At 41.4% G+C, this 23914-nt stretch overlaps 1 long non-coding RNA gene across 1 annotated transcript in view; it reads right to left on the bottom strand.

Annotated features, from left to right (window-relative positions):
* Nucleotides 1-19050, bottom strand: part of LOC133248927 (uncharacterized) — a 188521-nt gene extending 169471 nt beyond the window's left edge. The window contains exon 1 of the long non-coding RNA XR_009736782.1: nt 18645-19050. This is a non-coding gene — a long non-coding RNA (uncharacterized LOC133248927). The remainder of the gene's footprint in view (nt 1-18644) is intronic.
* Between the last annotated feature and the right edge of the window lie 4864 nt (nt 19051-23914).

The raw sequence follows: 23914 nt of genomic DNA on the forward strand, positions 1-23914 counted from the left end.
GACATGGTCCAGAATGACGCAGAACTTTAGAAATTAGTAACCTGTGCACGCTAACACTGTCTATGTCTTCTTCATTGGTGAAAATGTGAAATCAAAGCTTTAACTTGGCCAGCTTTGTATTGGAAACCAATAGGCTTGGTTGTTTTCCTTCCTTATTTTGATGGGATGGCATTTTTATAATAAGTTCTTATGAGGAATTCATATTCCCTTTGGGCCTTGACTTTATCTCCTAAAATATTCAGGTCCCTTTTTAAAGCTATGTCCTTTCAAAGACTATATCAATGATGAAATAATTATTAGGATTAGTTTGTGCTGCAAGTGACCAAAAGCCCCAACAACAGTGGCTTTAAAAAGATTGAAATTTAGAACTCCCCTAGAGGTCCGGTGGTTAAGAATCTGCCTGCCAATGCAGGGGACAGGTTTGTTCCCTGGTCTGGGAAGATCCCACATGCCTCCAGACAACTAAGCCCAAGTACCACAACTACTGAGCCCGTGCACCCTACAGCCTGTGCTCCACAACAAGAGACGCCACCGCAATGAGAAGCCTGTGCATCACAACGAAGAAAAGCCTTCACTTGCTGCAACTAAAGAAAGCCCATGAGCAACAGCAAAGACCCAGTGCAGCCAAGATAATTAATAAATGAAAAGTTTTTAAAAAGTCCATGCTTCCACTGCAGGGTGCCTGGGTTCAATCCCTGGTTGGGGAACTAAGATCCCACATGCCTCGAGTGAAAGTGATAGTTGCTCACTTGTGTCCAACTCTTTGCGACCCCATGGACTGTAGTCTGCCAATGTCTCTGTCCATGGAATTCTCCAGGCAAAAATGGTGGAGTGGGCAGCCATTCCCTTCTCTAGAGGATCTTCCTGACCCAGGGATCAAACCTGAGTCTCCTTCATTGTAGGCAAATTCTTTACCACATGAGCCACCAGGGAAGCCACAATTCATGGCCCAAAAACAGAAGTGTATTCTTTTTCTGATAAGCATCAGCAGTCCAGCACTGAGCTGGTAGCTCCATATTCATAAAGGATCCAGTCTTCATCCTTTAATGAGGCCCATACCTCAGAACCCAGATAACTATTCCACACAAATACAGCCATCAACATCAACATTCCAGCAAGCAGAGGAGGAAGGGAAGGAAAGAGCACACAGTCTCTCTTTAAGAAGACATAGGGTAGATGGCACACCCTGCTTCCTCTCACCACCCATTGTCCTTGGCCACACCCTTTACAAAAGAGGCCGAAACAGGAAGTCATTATTCTAAGCAGCCATGGGGCCATCTATCACGGAGTGATTATGTTAGAGCAGGAGAAAAGGAGAATGGATTTTAAAGGAGAATCAGCAAACTCAGCCACACTATTCCTGAATAAAACAATTACTTTTATGTGTTATTTCCCACCTTGGGATAACTATTCTGGTATACTGTACATTTTCCAAATGTTACTTTTTCTATCAGAAGGAGAATAAAAAAGCAAAATAGTTTTCAACTATTTCTAGTATTCAAGAGATATTGGGCATTGTATTTGGTGCTTTCACATTTGTTATCTCCTTTAATTCTCACAACAAGGTATTGTCCTCATTCGGGGAAATTAAGATTCACAGCACTGATATGAGAAATGGGAGTATTTAAAGCTTAAGCCTCTCCTAATTTTCTCCCCTATGAAATGTATTTAGCTAAGTTCTTTTCCTCCTTAGAATCTAATCAATGACCCCTATTCAACTCTCTCCATGACCAAAACCTTTTTCTGAAGCACCAGTAAATAAGTCAGGATTCTGCTGTGCATCTGTAGAAAGGTAATTACCAACATTTGAAATGAGAAATAGAAATTCTCAAATGTTTCAGTCTTTAAGTCTCAAATTCATATTCTTCATACCCCCATTATTAACGGGATGTTTTATTTTACCATGTGCTGCTTAGAAGTATCATGTAATGTTTTCTCTGGCTCTAGTGCCACATAACATCACAAAGGAACCACTTGGCTTCCACTCCAGAAAAACTCCCAACTTTCATGATATGCTTCAGCAATCCCACCTTTCTGTCCACTCTAAAGTATGTATCATCATATCACTGGGACTTTTAAGGCCACTGAATTCATATTTGTAGCAGAAGATATTTATTGAGTGTTTCATATGTGCCAATGATGTGGAAATGATCTATGAAGTAGAATGAACTGCTGTCATTATTATTATCCCCATTTTGCGGATAAAAACACAGGACCTTAGAAAGGCTTAGGAACATACCCCAATTCCCATAATTATTATGTAGGACAGCTGAGACTCAAACTTGCTTCTCTTTGACCAAATAGCTCACACTCTTAACTTGCCTACAAGGAACCGGGTACCTGCTCAGATGTTGAAAACACAGCAGCTGTGCCATAATCAGTCCCTGTCCTCAAGGAATCACAGTCCAGTGAGATAAATGGCACTGTGCCTTTAATTTCACTGCACTGTGACAAGTTCTAGGACTGCCCAAGACGCACTGCTGTTGGTGCCAACACAGGTGTAGCTAATCCCACACTGAGGATGTAAGACCCTGCATCATCTCCTATCTCCTATTGTCTCCAGCATCTCTCTACTTCGGGACCAGAGTCTCATACATCTTTCTTTCCTTAGTCCCTAATACAATTCCTGACACAAAATAAGTATTCATGAAGTGGCCCATACTATGAAAGCAGAATTAGCCAGAATGGAGAGTGGGTACCCTGACATGTAAGTCAATCTAGGACTAAATCCACACTTTCTAGCTGAAAGGCTACCAGCATAGACTTACACCAATCTCATTTCTCATCTAGTGGTATTAGAAGACACATGAACTAGTAGGAAAGAAAAATCCCAGCATGAGCAGCAACTGAGCTGTCTCTAATCACTGGGCCAGCTTCTGGCAGAGTAAGAAGGACACTGAGGAAGCAGTCACAAAGTAGGTTTCTGAGACCTGGGGGAGACCTGGAATGCTAAGGACCAAAGTTGTTTTCTTTTTCAAAAATGCCAGTCAGTCATCTAAAAATCCTCCCTCCATCACCAAAGATGAAGACATTATGCAACGACCGAAGGGCACTGGAGATATCTGGAGGACTGGTCACTTCAGCAGCAAACTGGAACAGAAATAGCTAAAGCGATTGAAATACAATTGATCAATTGATGGAGTCACAGCACTTTAAGTCTGCACAATGAGCAGTTTCAAAGAAACAGAATTCTCTGCATTTGCAATGTCAACTCAAAAAAAAAAAAAAACCCATGAACCTATTTAAATCAGCATGGAAAGCAGATTGGTGTGGAACATGAAAGAGAATTAGCATAACCCAGAAAAAAAACATGGTGACCAGCGTGGAAATAAATGAAGACCAATCAAATGAGAGCAAGCAAACCTGTTTATTCAGAGCTTGCTATAGAAAGGGAGTCAACCTCTATCACTTACATTTGGCCAAAGGCAGGCAGAAGCATGGGAAAGCTTTACAATTGGAAAAAGAGAAGGCTTCAGGCACGCCCTGATTGGAAGTTGTTGGCATGGGAAAGCTGTAGGCAGGCTAACCAGAAAAGGAACATCTTATGTGATTGATTATGGGTGTGTATTTGGCTTTCACTAACTAGGGCTTCCCAGGTGACTCAGTGAATCCGCCTGACAATGCAGGAAACTCAGAAGACATGCGTTCAACCCCTAGGTTGGGAAGATCCCTGGAGAAGGAAATGGCAACCCCTTCCAGTATTCTTGCCTGAGAAATTACAAGGACAGAGGAGCCTGGCAGACTATAGTCCACAGGGTCACAAAGAGTCAGAAATGACTGAGCACACGTGCACGCAAATTAGTCCTAAGTTTGAAATGGTAACAAAAATTAGGGAAGCTATCAGTTATTAAGTTTGGCCATTTGGGGCCAATTGTTCCGAAGGCTATTGTTTGGCTTCCAGGACCACTTGCTAGAGATAGTGATCTGACTTCCTACAAATCTGACTGATAGCAGGCTGGTTTCCTGGGCTGGTTATGGTTGATAAAGAGTTGGACACAACTAAGTAACTTCGCTTCTTACTCCTTCCTTATGGTTGATAACGGATCCATTTCCTGGGCTAGTTGCTGCAGATGGTGGGTGAGAGTTCTGTTTTTATATATGGTGTGACCTTTGTCTGTTTGTAATAGGAAAAGGAGTACGTCCAGGCTGTATAATGTCACCCTGTTTATTTAACTTATGTGCAGAGTACATCATGAGAAATGCTGGGTTGACTGAAGCACAAGTTGGAATCAAGATTGATGGGAGAAATATCAATAACCTCAGATATGCAGATGACACAGCAGAAAACAAAGAAGAACTAAAGAGCCTCTTGATGAAAGTGAAAGAGGAGAGTAAAAAAGTTGGCTTAAAGCTCAACATTCAGAAAACTAAGATCATGGCATCTAGTCCCATCACTTCGTGGCAAATAGATGGGGAAGCAGTGGAAACAGTGGCAGACTTTATTTCTGGGGGCTCCAAAATCACTGCAGATGGTGACTGCAGCCATGAAATTAAAAGATGCTTACTACTTGGAAGGAAAGTTATGACCAACCTAGACAGCATATTAAAAAGCAGAGACATTACTTTGACAACAAAGGTCTGTCTAGTCAAGGCTATGGTTTTTCCAGTAGTTATGTATGGATGTGAGAGTTGGACTATAAAGAAAGCTGAGTGCCAAAGAATTGATGCTTTTGAATTGTGGTGTTGGAGAAGACTTTTGAGAGTCCCTTGGACAGCAAGGAGATCCAACCAGTCCATCCTAAAGGAGATCAGTCCTGAGTGTTCATTGGAAGGATTGATGTTGAAGCTGAAACTCCAAACTTTGGCCACCTGATGTGAAGAGCTGACTCATTTGAAAAGACCCTGATGCTGGGAAAGATTGAAGACAGGAGGAGAAGGGGACAACAGAGAATGAGATGGTTAGAAGGCATCACCGACTCAATGGACATGAATTTGGGTAAACTCCAGGAAGTGGTGATGGACAGGGAAGCCTGGCATGCTGCAGTCCATGGGGTCACAAAGAGTCCAACAAGATTGAGCGACTGAACTGAACTGAACTGATATTCCCTCTCTCCCTGGGGAAACAAACTTTTTAGAATAACCTAGCACAGGACTGATGTCAGTATACTGTGAGTAGGCCCACGGCTCTACTTTCTAGTTGTATGACTTGCACAAAGTTGCTTGGCTTCCTTAGCCCTCAGTTTCCTCATCTGCAAAGTGGTGATATGGCATAGTAAAAGTCTGATGAACATTGAATGACGTAGGGCACCTAGCATGTTTAGCATAGTGCCTGGAACATGGAGAGTAGCCAATTGATGTGAGCTGCTATTAACATTATGAATATTGTCAGTATCCTTTTTTACCTAACCTAATCCAGGGGTTTAACCAGATAAAGAGGATGAAATTGCAAAGGATACCATTCCAGGAAAAACCTTATGGAGAGGTTTAATAAGATATAGAGAATATATTGGATGCTCTGTATGATCACAAAAAGGTTAGTTGGTAAAGGCATATGAATCCCCCCATGCTCAGAGAACCAGAGAGTTGCCTGTAGTATCTTATGATTGATACTAAACCGCCTGAGAGTAAATTGATTCCAGAGAAAGTTACATGGTGGCAATACAGAAAAAAAGTACAGAGGAGGTTAAAACAATTTTCAAACTTGTGAGAAGAAACAAGAAAAGAACACAAGATAATAAGAATATAGTGACATCTCCTGAAGTAGACACTATTATCACACCTATTTTACCTACAAGAAGATGGAGGCAGAGAGGACTTAGTAACCTGATGGTCACAGTCATAATCAAAAAGGAACTTTAGCAGCTAAGTAGAAATTTGCAGGGAAAAAAAAAAGACCTAGATGGTTCCATTAAGAACACAGCACAGAAATAGAGGCTTAGGTGTAAATGAACTGAGCATGTGGAACAAAAAAGTTTATAATCACCAAGTTGTCTCTTCAAAATGTCCCCCTATTATGAAATATCAGGATTTTGCATTTCAGCATTATGGAACTATTGTATTTAGTTATATTTGCTTCCCACATTTTGCATTAAGTTTCTTGGAAATGTTATTCACTTTCCTCAGGGGAGAAGATGCCTGAAAAAGGCAAATTATTCTTTCTGCAACAGGACCTAGACATCCCTTCTCTCTCAGCCTTGACCTCCAAGATCCCAAGGACCTCCTCCTAGCAGCTAAGACCAGAACAGGCTTTGGTTCAAAGAGACTGAGTCTGTATTATAAGAAAAGAAGAGAAACAGCCACTAAAAATGTTTGGTTGATTTAACAAGGCAGTTTGTACCTTCTGGAATGTACAAGTTGTTAATAAATTGCATTTCTTACCTTTTTATAGAGTACATTCCTAGTGTGGTGTTTTGGTTTATGTTTTATGATAGGTGCTATAGTTTCAGCATCTGAATATGGATTTCATTAATCCTTAATTTGTGCCTCCACCAGAAGGAATTGCGTCTTCTAGACTTTGCAAACAGTGCCCTCTCCTGGATGAAGTGACCCCTGCTTTTCTGATCTGCAAAGCTTAGAGACAGGACATGAATGCTAAAATACAGGAAAGGCTCTGGAGACCCCCATATATGGGATTTCTGGTCTCTTTTGGGGATGCAGAGATGGTACCCAGGCCCAGTTCTGTCCCAGTGAAAGGTGAGAGCCCTGGACTTACATGGCTATAAAGAAAAAGAAAAGAAAGAAAAGCCAAGGACCTGAGGATATGATCACTGTCTGGATCTAGAAGTCTAAACACCTGACAATGAGTTGGATGGATGAACTTAATCTCACTTCAGATTGGTGCAGGAACTCAAACAGAACCTTGATGGGCTTGAAAAAAAAAGTCACATACTTAATGCTTAGGATGACTGCTGAAAATCAGATCTTAATCATCTACTAAATTTGTTTAACTTCACCAAAGCAACTGAGTTGGACTGCATTTAAAGGACACTTTTTGAAGCTGTTGAGAGCTTGAGGAAACACTGGCTTCTCTAAAAAAGAATAGAGAAGGGGTTCGTGATCACTGGTGCTATTCATCAATATTTCCCATTCTCTTTCTCGACAAGGATAAGGATTACACTTTCTGTTCCTCCATGAATTTAGATGTGGCCAGGTGGTTTGCTGTAGCCAATCAAGTGTGAGTGAAAGTTATGCCTTAAAGAATTTGCGCAAGGTTCCCCACCTTTCCTTCTCTTTTCCACCATAGGGTGGACAAACTATAGCCCACAGCCCAAATCCAGCCCACTGCCAATTTTTATAAATAAAGCTTTATTGGGACACAATCATGCCCATTCTTTTACATATAGTCTATGGCTTTTTGCTTGCTACACAACAGAGTTGAGTAGCTGCCACAGAGACCATATGGCCTGCAAAACTGAAAATATTTACCATCTGGCCCTTTACAGAAAAAGTTTGCGAACCTGTGCTCTCAACAGTGGGGGGTCCCTGAAAGAAAACATCATGGAGCACAGCTCATGCTGGACAAGACTGACATGTAGCAATGTAGCACAAGAATGAAATGAACCCTCATTGTTTTAAGCCACTGAGATTTTGGTGGTTTTGCTGCCCCAGCATGACAGATCTAACAAAAATAGCAGAAGAGAATGTATACCCAGAATGTAAAACACCTTGAAAGAAGCTCTCCAAATACTAATGATGGAGAATATGCAAATTCAACGTCATTGACATTATTCTTTTAACCAGGTGGGGAATAAGCATGATCCCCACATGCAAATGAGGCTGTTATCGGGTAAGCCAGACAAGTGTGATACTTTTCCCCCTAAAATCAACATGAATTAATTTCTGTATCTAAGGAAGGCCAGCCAGCTCTAATCAGACACTGGTTTGTTTTATGAGAGGAGTAAAGAGGCTCATTACAGCAAATCCCAAGCATGTTGATAAATTCCCAATCTTGGGCTCTCATAAAACTCAGAAACACACTTTCCAATGCCTTCCACACTTCTTCTGAATCACTGAGCCAGAGGCAGCTGCCTGATTTGTGACCTTCCGCCATCCGCCATCTCGCATAGATCATTTTCACCAAATAGAGTCTTAAAATTGTCATCATTTTCTTTACATTGACATTTGAAAGAAATGTTAGATTGATCCACCACTGGGTTAGCTATTTTGCAACTTCTCCCGGCTGGTTAAGGAAGTCGTTGTAAATAAATGCAGCTTTTCTGGACATTTTAAATGGTAGCAATCACAACAATTTTAGCAACACAGAGAGGAAGGGAGGATAGAGAAAAAGAAAACTGGAGAGAATGGTCCATGGGCAACACACATCACCCCTAGGGAGCTGGAGAAGAGCTTTTCCCAGCTCCCTCTGATTGGAAGCTGTAACCACTTAGTAGCCAGGAGCTTGGAGGAAAAGGAGCACTGCCTGTCTATGCTTTCCATCAGCCTTGACTTCACATCTGGCTTAATCTAAAAACTCATCTGTGCCCCAAGGGAGGACACAGAGCACTGAAGAAGCGTGGCTCCTCATTAACCCACTAGCAGTTTAGAGGTGAACCCTGGTTGCAAGTACCCAACAAGGTCATGGCAGGTAAGTTGGGAGGTTCCATCAGAAAGACATCTGTGGAGCTAGGGATCAATTCATCTGAACCTAGGAGTGGAACAAAGGGGATGGCAGGAGTAAGGTACTCTGTCTCAGGGATCAGCCTCCAGGCATCCTATGGCTCCATCCCTGGACGCTGGATTTGTGCTGCTCATAACTGCTTCATCCAAATTCGGTTCAGAATGGAAATTCTTCTAATTAATACAGAACTTCATGCTCCCTCAGGCTGTGACTTGTGTTCTCTATGGATCCAAAAACTAAGGAGAAAGAAAGGAAGCATCTTTTCCCTTTTGCCATTAGTGCCAGCCTTCTTATGAGCCTGTCTGATTCCTTCCAATCTATTCCAGGACAATAAGTAGAAACAAGCTTCTCAACCCCTTTAGAGCAGGTAGGAACCATAAGAATGGAAATAGAGCTGGAGGCCTCAGCTGAAGTGGTTGAACTGAGACTGGGATTCTGGTTTTGTCAATTGCCTGTAGTTGCTTGTTAAGTTCACAGGTAATTTGCAACTAGGGCAGCTGCTGAACACACTGGAAAAACAAAAGTTCAAAACGGCCTTACTAAATTAAAGGTGAGACCCAAAGCCACCAGCAAATGAAGGTTAATAGAGGGCTTCTACTGCATCTCAGATTAAGGTAAAAACAGCAAAACTACCCAAGTACAAACAGCATGCGGAAGTACTGGCTGTGAGCGTGAAGGGCAGAGGAAGATCTCCAGGTCTTAGTGGACAAGTTCACTGAGCCAGAAATGTAAGATAAATGTTAAACAAGAATATAAAAGACAGCAATTATAAAATAATCTTCATTGACTCATGTATTCTTTTATTCAACAAACTTTACTGAATGCCTACTATGTGTCATGCATTGTGCTAGCATCTAGAGCGAGATTCAACAAACCAGAGTCCACAAGTCAAATCTGACCTACTATTTGTTTTTGCATGGCCCTTGACCTAAGAATGATTTTCACATTTCTATAATGCAAAACAAACAAACAAAAGAACCAGTATTAGCCTTTCAGAGACAACAGCTATTCAAAGAAGATAGGCCTGCAATGGCTAAAGTATTGCTATCTGTCTCTTTTTAGGGAAAAAGAGGGTTGCCAACCCCCCAATCTAGGGGTACAAAGTTCAATAAGAAATAACCCTTACCCTCAAGGAAGTCACAGTTTGGTATGAACTTAGTAAACAGTATCAGTGCACCTTGTCCTTTCCTTGCTTCACAACCTAGAAGCAAGATAGAAAACTTAAAGGAAGCTCAGGGAAAGTTATAAAGATTAATAAAAGAATGGGAAGAAGGATCTATTAGAAAATTTTAAAAGAATTTGGATTATTTATTTTCGAGAAAAAGAGGCTATGGGGAGACTTAAGAATAGCCTTCAAATATTTGAAGAGATATTATTAAGCAAAAAGTTTTTCCATTTTGGACATAAAGATTAATAGAATGTAGGCTAAAAATTTTTATTATAGACATGGAAGGATTTCCTGGAAGGCTTTTAAACTTCTACAATGAATTGAGAAATCCATTTTCTTTAATCTTCTAAAACTAGTGTCTTTTCTCATCTGTCTGGGAGCTGTTAAATGTTTGAGTGTTGTCGGAGCTAAAGGTAGAGGTGGAGTAAATGTCCTAAGTTCAACCCAGGTCTCTGATTCTTCCATTCAGAACTTGGGGGTTTTCAGAAGGAGAAAGTCTTTTTCCCCTCCGGGTCTCAATTTTCCTCTTTTGCAAAATGAGAACCTAACATGCTCTGAGTCTGTGATTTCTTGGGCAGAAACTTTGATATGGTTTAGCAGCTGAGGAAGACAAAGGAGCTTCAAGGATCTCCTCTTATGACAGAGGAGGCAACAGATGCTGTTTCATTTTTTATATGAATAAAGAAACTTAGACTCAATATCTGTTTTAATTCAAAGGTAACCACTAGTTGCAAAAAAAGAACATATTTACTAGACAGAAAAGACCAAAGAAATTTTGAATAAATGACTAAAGACAGTACAGCATAACAGGGTAATGTCAAGGAGGCATACACAAAGAAAAATATAAAATAAGAAGACAGAGCAAGAACTGACGTTCCACAAGCACAGTCAATGTGATGGGGTCGTAGGCTCCTCCTTCGAAGATGAACTCTTAGACAGACCTAAAAGTACAAAATTCTACTACATGCTGTTTGTGAGCCACTGAAAACCAAATGGCACACAAGTGTAAAAAATACAGGGGTTAATATGGAACTTGGTTCATGATAGGCATGCTGAAGTCTTTAAGGGTAAAGCATACTAAAGTCTACAGTTGACCATGGAATTCATCAAAAAATAAAGTAAGATGGAAAGATGTTTACATAGAGGGATGGATGGACAGATATGTGAAAAAGTAAATATAAGAATATATTAAATGTAGAAGCTATCCCTGGTTGGGAAGATCCCTTGGAGGAGGGCATGGCAACCCACTTCAGTATTCTTTGCCTGGAGAATCCCATGGACAGAGGAGCCTGGTGGACTACAGTCCATGGGGTCGAAAAGAGTTGGATATGACTGAGTGACTAAGCACAGCACAGGAGGTAAATATATAGATGCTTACCGAACAATTCTATATGTCTGAATTTTTTTATACTAAAAACTTAGGCGGGGAAATGACTGGCCAAAAATAAAAAAGTATAAAGAGTGAGATTTCATTTTTTGTTGATTCTATCGATGCATAAAGAAAAAGAAAGCTTTTTAAAATAAATGATATCTGAAGTAGGCAGAATTTGAATTATTTGGGCTTCTTTGCCCTGCTCTTTTTATAGCTTTGATAATAATTCCCAGGCCCACACCAGGAAATCAACTTCCTTTAATGTGCTCTGTGCTTCTCTCCAAATATGACCATCCCTTGATTTTTAGGGAGGATCGTAAGGAACCACAGTTTAAAGATAGCTTTTAGGAAATGGTGTTATTAGAGGCTTCCTTATGCTGATTTTTTGTACAGTTCTTCGGTGTATTCTTGCCACCTCTTCTTAATATCTTCTGTTTCTGTTAGGTCCATACCATTTCTGTCCTTTATAGAGCCCATCTTTGCATGAAATGTTCCCTTGGTATCTCTAATTTTCTTGAGATCTCTAGTCTTTCCCATTCTGTTGTTTTCCTCTATTTCTTTGCATTGATCACTGAGGAAGGCTTTATCTCTCCTTGCTATTCTTTGGAACTCTGCATTCAGATGCTTATATCTTTCCTTTTTTCCTTTACTCTTCACTTCTTTTCTTTTCACAGCTATTTGTAAGGCCTCCCCAGACAGCCATTTTGCTCTTTTGCATTTCTTTTCTATGGGGATGGTCTTGATCCCTGTTTCCTGTAGAATGTCACGAATCTCCATCCATAGTTCATCAGGCACTCTATCAGATATAGGCCCTTAAATCTATTTCTCACTTCCACTGTATAATCATAAGGGATTTGATTTAGGTCATACCAGAATGGTCTAGTGGTTTTCCCTACTTTCTTCAATTTAAGTCTGAATTTGGCAATAAGGAGTTCATGATCTGAGCCACAGTCAGCTCCTGGTCTTGTTTTTGCTGACTGTATAGAGCTTCTCCATCTTTGGCTGCAGAGAATATAATCAATCTGATTTCGGTGTTGACCATCTGGTGATGCCCATGTGTAGAGTCTTCTCTTGTGTTGTTGGAAGAGGGTGTTTGCTATGACCAGTGCATTCTCTTGGCAAAACTCTATTAGCCTTTGCCCTGCTTCATTCCATACTCCAAGGCCAAATTTGCCTGTTACTCCAGGTGTTTCTTGACTTCCTACTTTTGCATTCCAGTCCCCTATAATGAAAAGGATATCTTTTGGGGGCGTTAGTTCTAAAAGGTCTTGAAACTCCAATACTTTGGCCACTTCAAATGAAGAGTTGACTCACTGGAAAAGACTCTGATGCTGGGAGGGATTGGGGGCAGGAGGAGAAGGGGATGACAGAGGATGAGATGGATGGATGGCATCACTGACTCGATGGACGTGAGTTTGAGTGAACTCCAGGAGTTGGTGATGGACAGGGAGGCCTGGCGTGCTGCAGTTCATGGGGTCGCAAAGAGTCGGACACGACTGAGCAACTGAACTGAACTGAACTATGCTGATTTACATCTAGAACTCTCCATCAGTAGAAGGACATTGGTCTTAGAATCAGATAGAGTGTGATGTCATCCCAGTTTCATCACACTGTAGCCATGGGCATGTTAATTAAACACTGGTCTTTGGTTAAAGAGAGATATAACATTGGATATGTTATATGTTATCTGATACGACATAACTATACCTCCACTCAGGTTTCTAATAAGCACCTTACACTTAACATGTTAAAACCAGCACTCCTGATTTTTCACCTCAATCCTGTTTCTCTTATGGTGGTGTATAGTCACTAAATCGTGCCAACTCTTGCAATGCCATGGACAGTAGCCTGCTAGGCTCCTCTGTCCACGGGATTCTCCAGGCAAGACTACTGCAATGGGTTTTCCATTTCCTTCTCCTGGCGATCTTCCCAACCCAGGAATCAAACCTGGGTCTCCTGCGCTGCAGGCAGATTCTTTACCAACTGAGCTATAAGCCTCCCCTATTTCAAATGTGGAAGTTTCTCAGTCCAAAATCCTTGGAGTCACCTCTTTTCTTTTTCTCTCATACCATTTATGATGCAAATCCTTCAATAGATTGTGGCTCAACCTTGAGTAGATACCCAGAATCAGACTGACTTCATCACATCCAATGCTACATCTCTGGTACCAACCACTACTGTTTCTTTTCTGGATTATTGCAACAGCCCCAGAACTGGCCTCAAATTTTAGGCCCCTCAGATTAGCCTCAACACAGTAGCCAGACTGGTCTCTTAAAATTATATTGATCATGTCACTTCTCTGCTCAGAATTCTTCAGTGATTCCCCATCTCAATCAGTTAGTTCAGTCGCTCAGTTGTGCCTGACTCTTTGCGACCTCATGGACTGCAGCATGCCAGGCCTCCCTGTCCATCACCAACTCCCAGAGTCTACTCAAACTCATGTTCATTGAGTCGGTGATGCCATCCAACCGTCTCATCCTCTGTCATCCCCTTCTCCTCCTGCCTTCAATCATTCCCAGCATCAGAGTCTTTTCAAATGAGTCAGCTCTTCACATAAGGTGGCCAAAGTATTGGAGTTTCACCTTCAACATCAGTCCTTCCAATGAATACTCAGGACTGATCTCCTTTAGGATGGGCTAGTTGGATCTCCTTGCAGTCCAAGGGACTCTCAAGAGTCCTCTCCAATACCACAGTTCAAAAGCATCAATTCTTCTGTGCTCAGCTTTCTTTATGGCCCAACTCTCACATCCATACATGACTACTGGAAAAATCATAGCTTTGACTAGATGGACCTTTATTGGCTAAGTCATGTCTCTGTTTTTTAATATGCTGTCTAAGTTGGCCATAGATTTTCTTCCAAGGAGCAAGCATCTTTTACTTCCATGGCTGCAGTCACCATTTGCAGTGATTTTGAAGCCCCCAAAATAAAGTCTGTCACTGTTTCCACTGTTTCCCCATCTATTTCTCATGAAATGATGGGATCGGATGCCGTGATCTTCGTTTTCTGAATGTTGAGCTTTGAGCCAACTTTTTCACTCTCCACTTTCACTTTCATCAAGAGGCTCATCAAGAGGTTCTTTTTCACTTTCTGCCATAAGGGTGGTGTCATCTCCATATCTGAGGTTATTGATATTTCTCCCGGCAATCTTGATTCCAGCTTGTGCTTCATCCAGCCCAGAATTTCGCATGATGTACTCTGCATATAAGTTAAATAAGCAAGGTGACAATACACAGCCTTGACATATTCCTTTCCCTGTTTGGAACCTGTCTGTTATTTCATATCCAGTTCTAACTGTTGCTTCCTGACCTGCATACAGATTTCTCAAGAGGCAGGTCAGGTGGTCTGGTATTCCCATCTCTTTCAGAATTTTCCAGAGTTTGTTGTGATCCACACAGTCAAAGGCTTTGGCATAGTCAATAAAGCAGAAGTAGATTTTTTTCTGGAACTCTCTTTCTCTTTTGATGATCCAACGGATGTTGGCAATTTGATCTCTGGTTCCTCTGCTTTTTCTAAATCCAGCTTGAACGTCTGGAAGTTCACAGTTCACATACTGTTGAAGCCTGGCTTGGAGAATTTTGAGTTTTACTAGTGTGTGAGATGAGTGCAATTGTGTGGTGGTTTGAGCATTCTTTGGCATTGCCTTTCTTTGGGATTGGAATGAAGACTGACCTTTTCCAGTCCTGTGCCCACTACTGAGTTTTCCAAATTTGCTGGCATATTGAGTGCAGCACTTTCACAGCATCATCTTTTAGGATTTGAAATAGCTCAGCTGGAATTCCATCACCTTCACTAGCTTTGTTCATAGTGATGCTTCCTAAGGTCCACTTGACTTTGCACTCCAGGATGTCTGGCTCTAGGTGAGTGATCATACCATCATGATTATCTGGGTCATGAAAACCTTTTTTTTTTTTCCCTTTGGGGTAGTTTACTTTTTTATTTTATTTTTTTTAATTTTAACTGGAGGCTAATTGCTTTACAATATTGTAGTGGTTTTTGCCATACATTCACATGAATCAGCCATGGGTGTACATGTGTTCCCCATTCTGACCCTCCCTCCCACCTCCCTCCCCATCCCATCTCTCAGGGTCATCCCAGTGCACCAGCCCTGAGCACCGTGCCTCATGCATCAAACCTGGACTGGCGATCTATTTCACATATGATAATATACATGTTTCAATGCTATTCTCTCAAATCATCCCATCCTCGCCTTCTCCCGGAGAGTCCAACAGTCTGTTCTTTACATCTGTGTCTATTTTGCTGTCCCGCATATAGGGTCATCGTTACCATCTTTCTAAATTCCATATATAGGCATTAATATACTGTATTGGTGTTTTTCTTTCTGACTTACTTCACTCTGTATAATAGGCTCCAGTTTCATCCACCTCATTAGAACTGATTCAAATGCATTCTTTTTAATAGCTGAGTAATATTCCACCTCATGCGAAGAGTTGACTCATTGGAAAAGACTCTGATGCTGGGGGGGATTGGGGGCAGGAGGAGAAGGGGACGACAGAGGATGAGATGGCTGGATGGCATCACTGACTCGATGGACGTGAGTCTGGGTGAACTCCAGTAGTTGGTGATGGACAGGGAGGCCTGGCGTGCTGCGATTCATGGGGTCACAAAGAGTCGGACACGACTGAGCGACTGAACTGAACTGAACTGAACTGAATATTCCATTGTATATATGTACCAGAGCTTTCCTATCCATTCATCTGCTAGGACATCTAGGTTGCTTCCGTGCCCTGGCTACTGTAAACAGTGCTGTGATGAACATTAGGGTACATGTGTCTCTTTCAATTCTGGTTTCCTCCATGTGTATGCCCAGCAGTGGGATTGCTGGGTCGTATGGCAGTTCTATTTCCAGCTTTTTAAGGAATCTCCACACTGTTCTCCATAGCAGCTGTACTAGTTTGCATTCCCACCAATGATGGAAGAGGGTTCCTTTTTCTCTGCACCCTCTCCAGCATTTATTGTTTGTAGACTTTTGGATAGCAGCCATTCTGACTGGCAAGAGATGGTACCTCACTGTGGTTTTTATTTGCATTTCTCTGATAATAAGTAACGTTGAGCATCTTTTCATGTGTTTGTTAGCCATTTGTATGTCTTCTTTGAAGAAATGTTTGTTCATTCTTTGGCCTATTTTTTGACTGGGTTGCTTATTTTTCTGGAATTGAGCTGCAGGAGCTGCTTGTATATTTTTGAGATTAATTCTTTGTCAGTTGATGAAGATCATTTTTGTATACTTCTTCTGTGTATTATTGCCACCTCTTCTTAATATCTTAAGGTTAGGTACATACCATCGGCAGACGAATGGATAGGAAAGCTGTGGTACATATATACAATGGAATATTACTCAGCTATTAAAAAGAATGCTTCTGTTAGGTACATACCATTTCTGTCCTTTATTGAGCCCATCTTTGCATGAAATGTTCCCTTGGTCTCTCTAATTTTCTTGAAGAGATCTCTAGTCTTTCCCATCCTATTGTTTTCCTCTATTTCTTTGCACTGATCACTGAAGAAGGTTTTCTTATCTCTATTTGCTATTATTTGGAACTCTGTATTCAAATGGGTATATCTTTCCTTTTCTCCTTTGCCTTTCACTTCTCTTCTTTTCTCAGCTATTTATAAGGCCTCCTCAGACAACCATTTTGTCTTTTTGCATTTCTTTTTCTTGGGGATGGTCTTGATTCCTGCCTCCTGTACAATGTCACAAACCTCCATCCATAGTTCTTCAGGCACTCTGTCTATCAGATCTAATCCCTTGAATCTATTTCTGTACACTCCTACTGTATAATAGTTAGGGATTTGATTTAGGTCGTACCTGAATGGTCTAGTAGTTTTCCCTACTTTCTTCAATTTAAGTCTGAATTTGGCAATAAGGAGTTCATGATCTGAGCCACAGTCAGCTCCCAGTCTTGTTTTTGCTGACTGTATACAGCTTCTCCATCTTTGGCTGCAAAGAATATAATCAGTCTGATTTCAGTATCGACCATCTGGTGACGCCCATGTGTAGAGTCGTCTCTTGTGTTGTTGGAAGAGGGTGTTTGCAATGACCAGTGTGTTCTCTTGGCAAAACTCTATTAGCCTTTGCCCTGCTTCATTCCATATTCTCAATCAGAGTCAAACCCAAAGTCCTTCTTCAGTGGCTTACAAGGTCTCTGGGCTACTATCTCTGAGACTTCATCTTCCCTGTTTCTCCACCATTCACTCAGCTCCAGCCATACCAGCCTCCTTACCATTCCTTGAACTTGTCAAGCACACACCAGTCCCAGAGCACCTGCTGTTCTCTCTGCCTGGAACTCTCCTCTCCCTGATATCTACATGATTCACTCTCTTCCCCTCTTCACATCTCTGCAAAACTACCCACCTTAGTCATGGACCTCCCCTCCCCAATTATGTGACATGGCAACACCCTGACGCCCACATTCTCAAGTATGCAAACTCTGCTTTATACTGTTTCACGGTGCCTATCTTTCTCCAATGTATTACATACTTATTTGTTTCCTCTGGTCTGTGTCCCCCACCCCTCATACATAAGCTTCAAGAGGCCAAGAAACTTTTATTTGGTCTCCTCTGTATGCTCAGAACTAGAACAGAACATGGCATTAGTTTCTCCTCAATTTGTTAAAAGAATATAAAAGTGCTCTGAAAATTATAAAGCTGTAAATACATGTGATGGGGCATTATTCTTATTTATATGGGTAAACCATAAGAGAGCCTTTTTTAAAAATCCCCAGTTCATTTTTCTCCTCAACTCTGCTACATATAAGGAGATTCTTTCTCTGCAACCTGCAGACTAGATACTGTCACACTTCAGGTGACACCCAGCGGTGTGACTCAAAACACTTAACCACCTGCTCCCCAGGAACCCAGCAGAATGGATACAATGACCCACTGTCACCACCAAAACCCATTAACAATTCCTGGGAAATAAAAATGGAATCTGGCCGTATCGGCTAGAACCACCATCTTCCAGTAATTTGTCAAAATTACCAACACAAAGGGAAACAGGAGGGACACCCACTATGTGTTCTCCAGAACTTTTAGAAAACACGGAGTTGTTCCTTTGCCCACATACAAGTGAATATACAAGAAAGGTGATATTGTAGATATCAAGGGACTGGGTACGTACAAAAAGGAACGTCCCACAAATGTTACCATGGCAAAACTAGGAGAGTCTACAATGTTACCCAGCATGCTTTGGCATCACTGTAAACAAACAAGGGCAAGATTCTTGCCAAGAGAATGAACGTGCCTATGGAGCATATTGAGTGCTCTTAAGAGCTGAGATAGCTTCCTAAAACGTGCAAAGGAAAATGATCAGAAAAAGAAGGACGCCAAAGAGAAAGGGGCTTGGGTTCAGCTAAGTGCCAGCCTGCTCCACCCTGAGAAGCGCGCTTCGTGAGAGTCAGTGAAAAGGAGCCTCAACTGTTGGAGCCCGTTCCCTGTGAACTCATGACCTGACCGGTATAAAGAAAATAAAGACCTGGACTACACAAATGTTTTTAGAAAAAAATGGAATCTGGTAATAAAAGAGTCTAACCTTTTTTTCTCCTTTGTGGTTAGTCTCTTTTTCACACGCTCACAGGCTGACGCATGTAGAGGCCTTGCCCTCCGGCCTTCAGACCAGTATTCCCAGAACCAAACAGCTGTGCCAACGCCTCAGCTCCAGGGCCGTGCGCAGAAGCACTGCACAAGCATTCAATCCAAGATGGCGGTGGCGGGCCGCGTGCAGAGGAGCTGCGCTGGTGTTGCAGTCTACCACACCCCTGCGCCTGTCCCAGGAGAAATCAGCCCACTCCCCACTGACAAGAATTCCATAAAGACACTTCCCTGGGGGACCAGTGATTAAAATTCTGTGCTTTCACTGCAGGGGGAACAGGTTCCAGGAACTAAGATCCCGAATTCCCTGTAGTTCAGAAAAAAAGAAAAACCAATAAAGCAGCCTGTAAGGGAGAGCATGTACTCTACAACATGAGCTCACACCTCTCTGTTCCTTAATCACATTACAGCTTTCCTTTGCTTCTGAACCAAATTCAGTCTCCTTCTATTGGCACAAGCGACACTGGGCAGAAGGGTCCTTGCTAAGGGTTAACTTGGGATTGGTCAATAACAATCAAAATAATATCAGCTGAAGCTACCACCATACCAGAGGCACATCGGCCTGGAGAAACTTATGATCAATGACAGTTCTACTGCACTATTATCTTTAGAAACTTGTAGAAAAATAAGCGTTGAATTGGGAATAAAAAAAAAAAAAAACTGGGTTCCCTGCCACTCCCTTCGGTTCAGGGTTCTCAGCCTCAGCACTGCTGACATCCTGTGCCTATAAAACTTTGATGTGAGGGGTTGTCCTGTGCTTAGTAATACTTGACAGCATCCCTCATCTCTACCATCAGAAGCATATTCTCTCCATTGTGACAACCAGAAATGTCTCCAGACATTGCTAGATGTCTCCTGAGCATTGAGGACTACTACTCTGCCTCCTGGCTATGGAAACCAATAAATTAGTAAGACTCTTTGGGGGTTAATTTCCTTGTTTGTAAAAGAGGCCCAGTAATACCTATCACACAGGATGGCTTTAACAACTAAAAGAAATCATGCATACAAGTACTCAGCAAATCTTACCATATTACTATTTTTGTACCTATTTATTCCTACTCCCAATAAATAATAAGTTATTTATCTTGCTCTAATAAACGTCTTTCCTTATGTAGGCTACAATGATGAGCATCCTGCCTTTCTACAGCCATAAAGTTGAGCTTTTCAGTGCCTTATCAGGTCACACCTGCAACACACAAATTATCTCCAAATCCATTCCCTAGTTGCTTTCTCCTCTTAAAGAGCATGCCCTTTAAAGAGTGCATTAAGAGACTGTCTGCTCACCCATGGTTAATTTTACGGGTTGTTTATCTACAGTAGGATTTACTTGAGCCTATCTTGGCAAATGTAATGAAGCCTGGGTGTGCTTTCATGGGGGACTGTGAGGTGAGGTTAGTGAGAGCAGAGCAAAGTCTTAGGCTAGTTTCAGAAATGTCATTTCAGAATCACTTAAATTGGAAAAGTTCTAGACAGTTCTAAAAGAAGAGCTCCAGTAAACAAACCCATCACAACAAATAAGACAGAAAACCCACATCCGCTCTATGGAGGCAGAGAACAGTGCGGCATTCGATGTGGATTCTATCTTGAAAACTATTAATAACCCAGTCTGCCAATTTTTCAATCCCCTCAAGGACTAGACAAGTACATTGTGCAGTAGACTATATCCATTGCGATATTAATTCATGTCTCTCTTCGGTGAAAAGATTTAAATGGATGGTAGGACTCTAGGAGGGATGGATAGAATTACCATCATTTTACAAATGAAAAAAGAGGTTTGGTAGCCTGTGCAAGGTCACACAGACAATAATTGATGGAGTCAAGATTTGAACTCAAGTCAGCTACCTTTGGATCCCAGCTCCTTTCATTAAACTGCACTGAAATAATTCAGCATTCTTGGAGTGCATTACCACGGTGAGCGATAGTGGGAAATGTAAGTGGGTTTTAACAGCATCAACACATTTACAAAAGGAAAAGCCAAAAAAACCTGAGAAAAGTACGTTGAGTTAATGACAGGAAATACTATTAGCCCCTCCCTAGAGCAAGTGTTGATGAAGGAACACCAGCGAGAGCGTATGCATCTGAACGTTCAGGGAGATCATACACTCTCTTAGAGGATTTTTAAGCTACAAACCCTAACCTGCCAGGTGGGATGTGTGCTATGAAAACTACCTCCTCCAACAGATGTACATCCAATGCAGCAGAGAACCCACCCAATGAGAGCAGATTCTGGCCCCAGAGACCCCTACGGTACAAACCCCTCCTTAGTTGGCTGATCATGGAGCAGACTAGGGATGTGTGAACCTCAGAAGAGTTTGTGATGACTACTTACTACTAGAATAGAAATTTTTCAGTATTTTAATGACTTGTCCAGTCATTCAACCCTGCTCCACACTTCTTAGACATGTGGCCTTACGTGAATTATTTAATCCTTCCAAGCCTTCATTTATTTGTAAAACAATGACGTTAACAATGCTTACCACCCAAAATTGCTATAAGGATTAAATGAGATGCAAACAAAGTGCTATGCACTGTTCTTGACATATATTAGATGCACAACAACTATTAGTGCTCATTATTATTAAAGGAGAAACCTTGAAATGTCCAATGTATCAATTAATTTTGGTAAAAAATGAACTTGAGTCTCACATTATATGTGACAATTCCTAAGGTCAGACACCATGGCATAGTCTACACTCTCATTGAATCACACAGTCCAACCCTGGTAACTGAGTCAACTTGATCCCCTTTTGGCTCTATTCCAGGCACTGGTACTAATTTTGTCTCTAAATAAGACAAATAGGATGGGCTGTCTGTGAACAGGGTGTCTTATGGAGTCAGTCATGATTCATTCTGTTTCTACCAGCGGCTGAGTCCCCCATTTGGCTTCTCAACTTTTCAGTTGCAAAGATCAACCTTCTCAGTAGCTAAACACAGAATCTTATGTGTCAGCCCTCAATGGCTAGGTTTCCTGTCCCTCGGTGCTGGTCACCAGCTCCCTAGCTGCTGATCCCTGGCTTTACCAGTGCTCACTGCCAATCTGATCAGAACCCAGCTTTTTCAAAGCTGAGTCTCAGGCAAATCTATTTCCCAGATCTTGCATCCTCAGTAGATCCTGGATTAAAAGGCTTAGGAATCCCACATATTCTTCCCTTGGACTTAGCTCCCCACGGTGGATTTTCTAAACCTCTCTATGTGAAAACCCTGGATATGCTGCTATCTGTGGTCCCTGTCATTTTTTGACCTAGACTCCAGGTAGTAAAGCAGGGTGGTTTATGAGCATAGTGTTGAAGTTACCCAAAGGAGAGTTCGAACCCCAGGTCTGCCACTTACTAAGGTTTTGAGTAATTTTTTATTCTTTTTGAACCAAATTATAAAATGGAGATAAAAATACATACTTCTGAGAGTTGCTCTAAGAGGGGTAGGTTAAACTTGGTTCCATAGCTGGCACAGATAAGCATTCCACAGTCTTATTTTTGATGGAAAGCCGCACTTCCCCTCTACTGCAACTTGATGTCTGATCATTTTCTATTTACTTAAACTAGATCCTTAATAAAACTACCTGGAAATTACTAGAAAGTCTAGGCAGCTGCTCACACCAATACTTCCTGGCCTCTCAATCAAAATTGTCCAAAATCAAATTTGGATATACACTGTTTTTACTGTTTATGATTTCATTCCTTTGTGAGCCTCGAGTGTGCCAATGACTGGGCCATGTGAACAAGAATTTGCCCTCGTGGAGGTTACAGCCCGGTGGTCCCCAACCAGATTTTTAAAAATATTTGTTTATTTAGTTGGCTGTACCAGATCTTAGTTGCAGCGTGTGGGATCTAGTTCCCTGACGAGAGATTGAACCCAGGTCCCCTGCACTGGGAGCGTTGAATCTTAGCTACCGGACCACCAGGGAAGTCCCCCTCACCCAGATTCAAGGGACCGTCTTTCATGGAAATCTCATTAATCCAGGATTATGTCTAGCACAATGCTTGTGAGATAATTCTTCTGTTAGTACTTGTCTACCTACATTTTCCAGTATTTTCAAGAGTATATTACACTTATCATTTAAAAATTCATTAAATTTGAAAAATACTGGCTGGCTTTCCAGGAAGTGCATGAAAGTCCTTTGTCAGCCCACCTTCTGCAGCAGGAAGTCCCGACCTTCCCGTTGCAGTAGCTGTGTCTCTTTTAGGTAAACTCCTGAGTGAACAGTCACTGCTGGCTCTTCATCTGCTGCCCAATATCTATTCTCTTCCTTCCAAAGACTTTGCCATTTTTCTAGGTCTGAACCACCCAGGATTCCAAAATAAATACTGTGTTTAAAATCCAACCCATTTCCTCTGGAAGTTTAGAACAGACACCAATTACTTTATCTGGATTCTTTAAACAAGAAAAAAAACTCCAGTTGCTACAGTCAATCTTTTCGAAAGGCAAAGCAACTTCTCTCTTTGGGAGTTGCTACGTATGATGCCACTCTGTTTTAAAGGGTCTGAGATAAGTCTTCAATTTTTTGAAGTTTAGAGATTAATAATACCTTTGGGGGTAAAAAATGCTGAAAGGTAGGCAGGACTTGTCACAGGAAAAGAAAAGAATCTCTCCTGCTTTGCTGTGATTAGCTGCATAAATTGTAGTGCGAATTCCAGAGCTAAATGAATTAGTATGCATCCCACCCAGAGTTCTTTATTTGTTGAAGTAAAATGCTTACAATCTTTGCTTGGGGGAGAAAAAGAGAGTATGTCATTGAATGAATATGAATTAATCAGTACTTTATGGACAGAACCCATAATTTTAAAGCAGTGAAAAAAGGCAAGGCATTTATCAGGGTTCCACTCAGCAATCTCCCTCTGTCATTGCTAATAAATCTTTTATGAAATGGAGTTTTGCAATCTTTGCAGGAACATTCCCCCTCCCTCCAACCTTTCCTTGGAAGAAAAAAATAAGTTAGCATTCATCTCTAATATTTTCTCTTCCTTTCCCTATTTGAATTTCCTGTACACAGAAAATCTCTGAACCTTTTTGTTTTCAAAGCTTTTCCCCCAAATTTATAAGCTCAAGACCTCTTTCATCAGAAGAAATAATTCATATGAAACTTCTCCCAGGAGATTGGAGGCAAGAAGCTGAGTTTCAGGTGAGAAACACAATATTTTAGTAAGTATAATATCCTGGGCCTGCTAAACAATCAACGTTTATAGACAGAGTGACACAGTCTGTAGACTAAAG

This window comes from Bos javanicus, chromosome 5, assembly GCF_032452875.1.
Source record: "Bos javanicus breed banteng chromosome 5, ARS-OSU_banteng_1.0, whole genome shotgun sequence".
NCBI classification, from domain to species: Eukaryota; Metazoa; Chordata; class Mammalia; order Artiodactyla; family Bovidae; genus Bos; species Bos javanicus.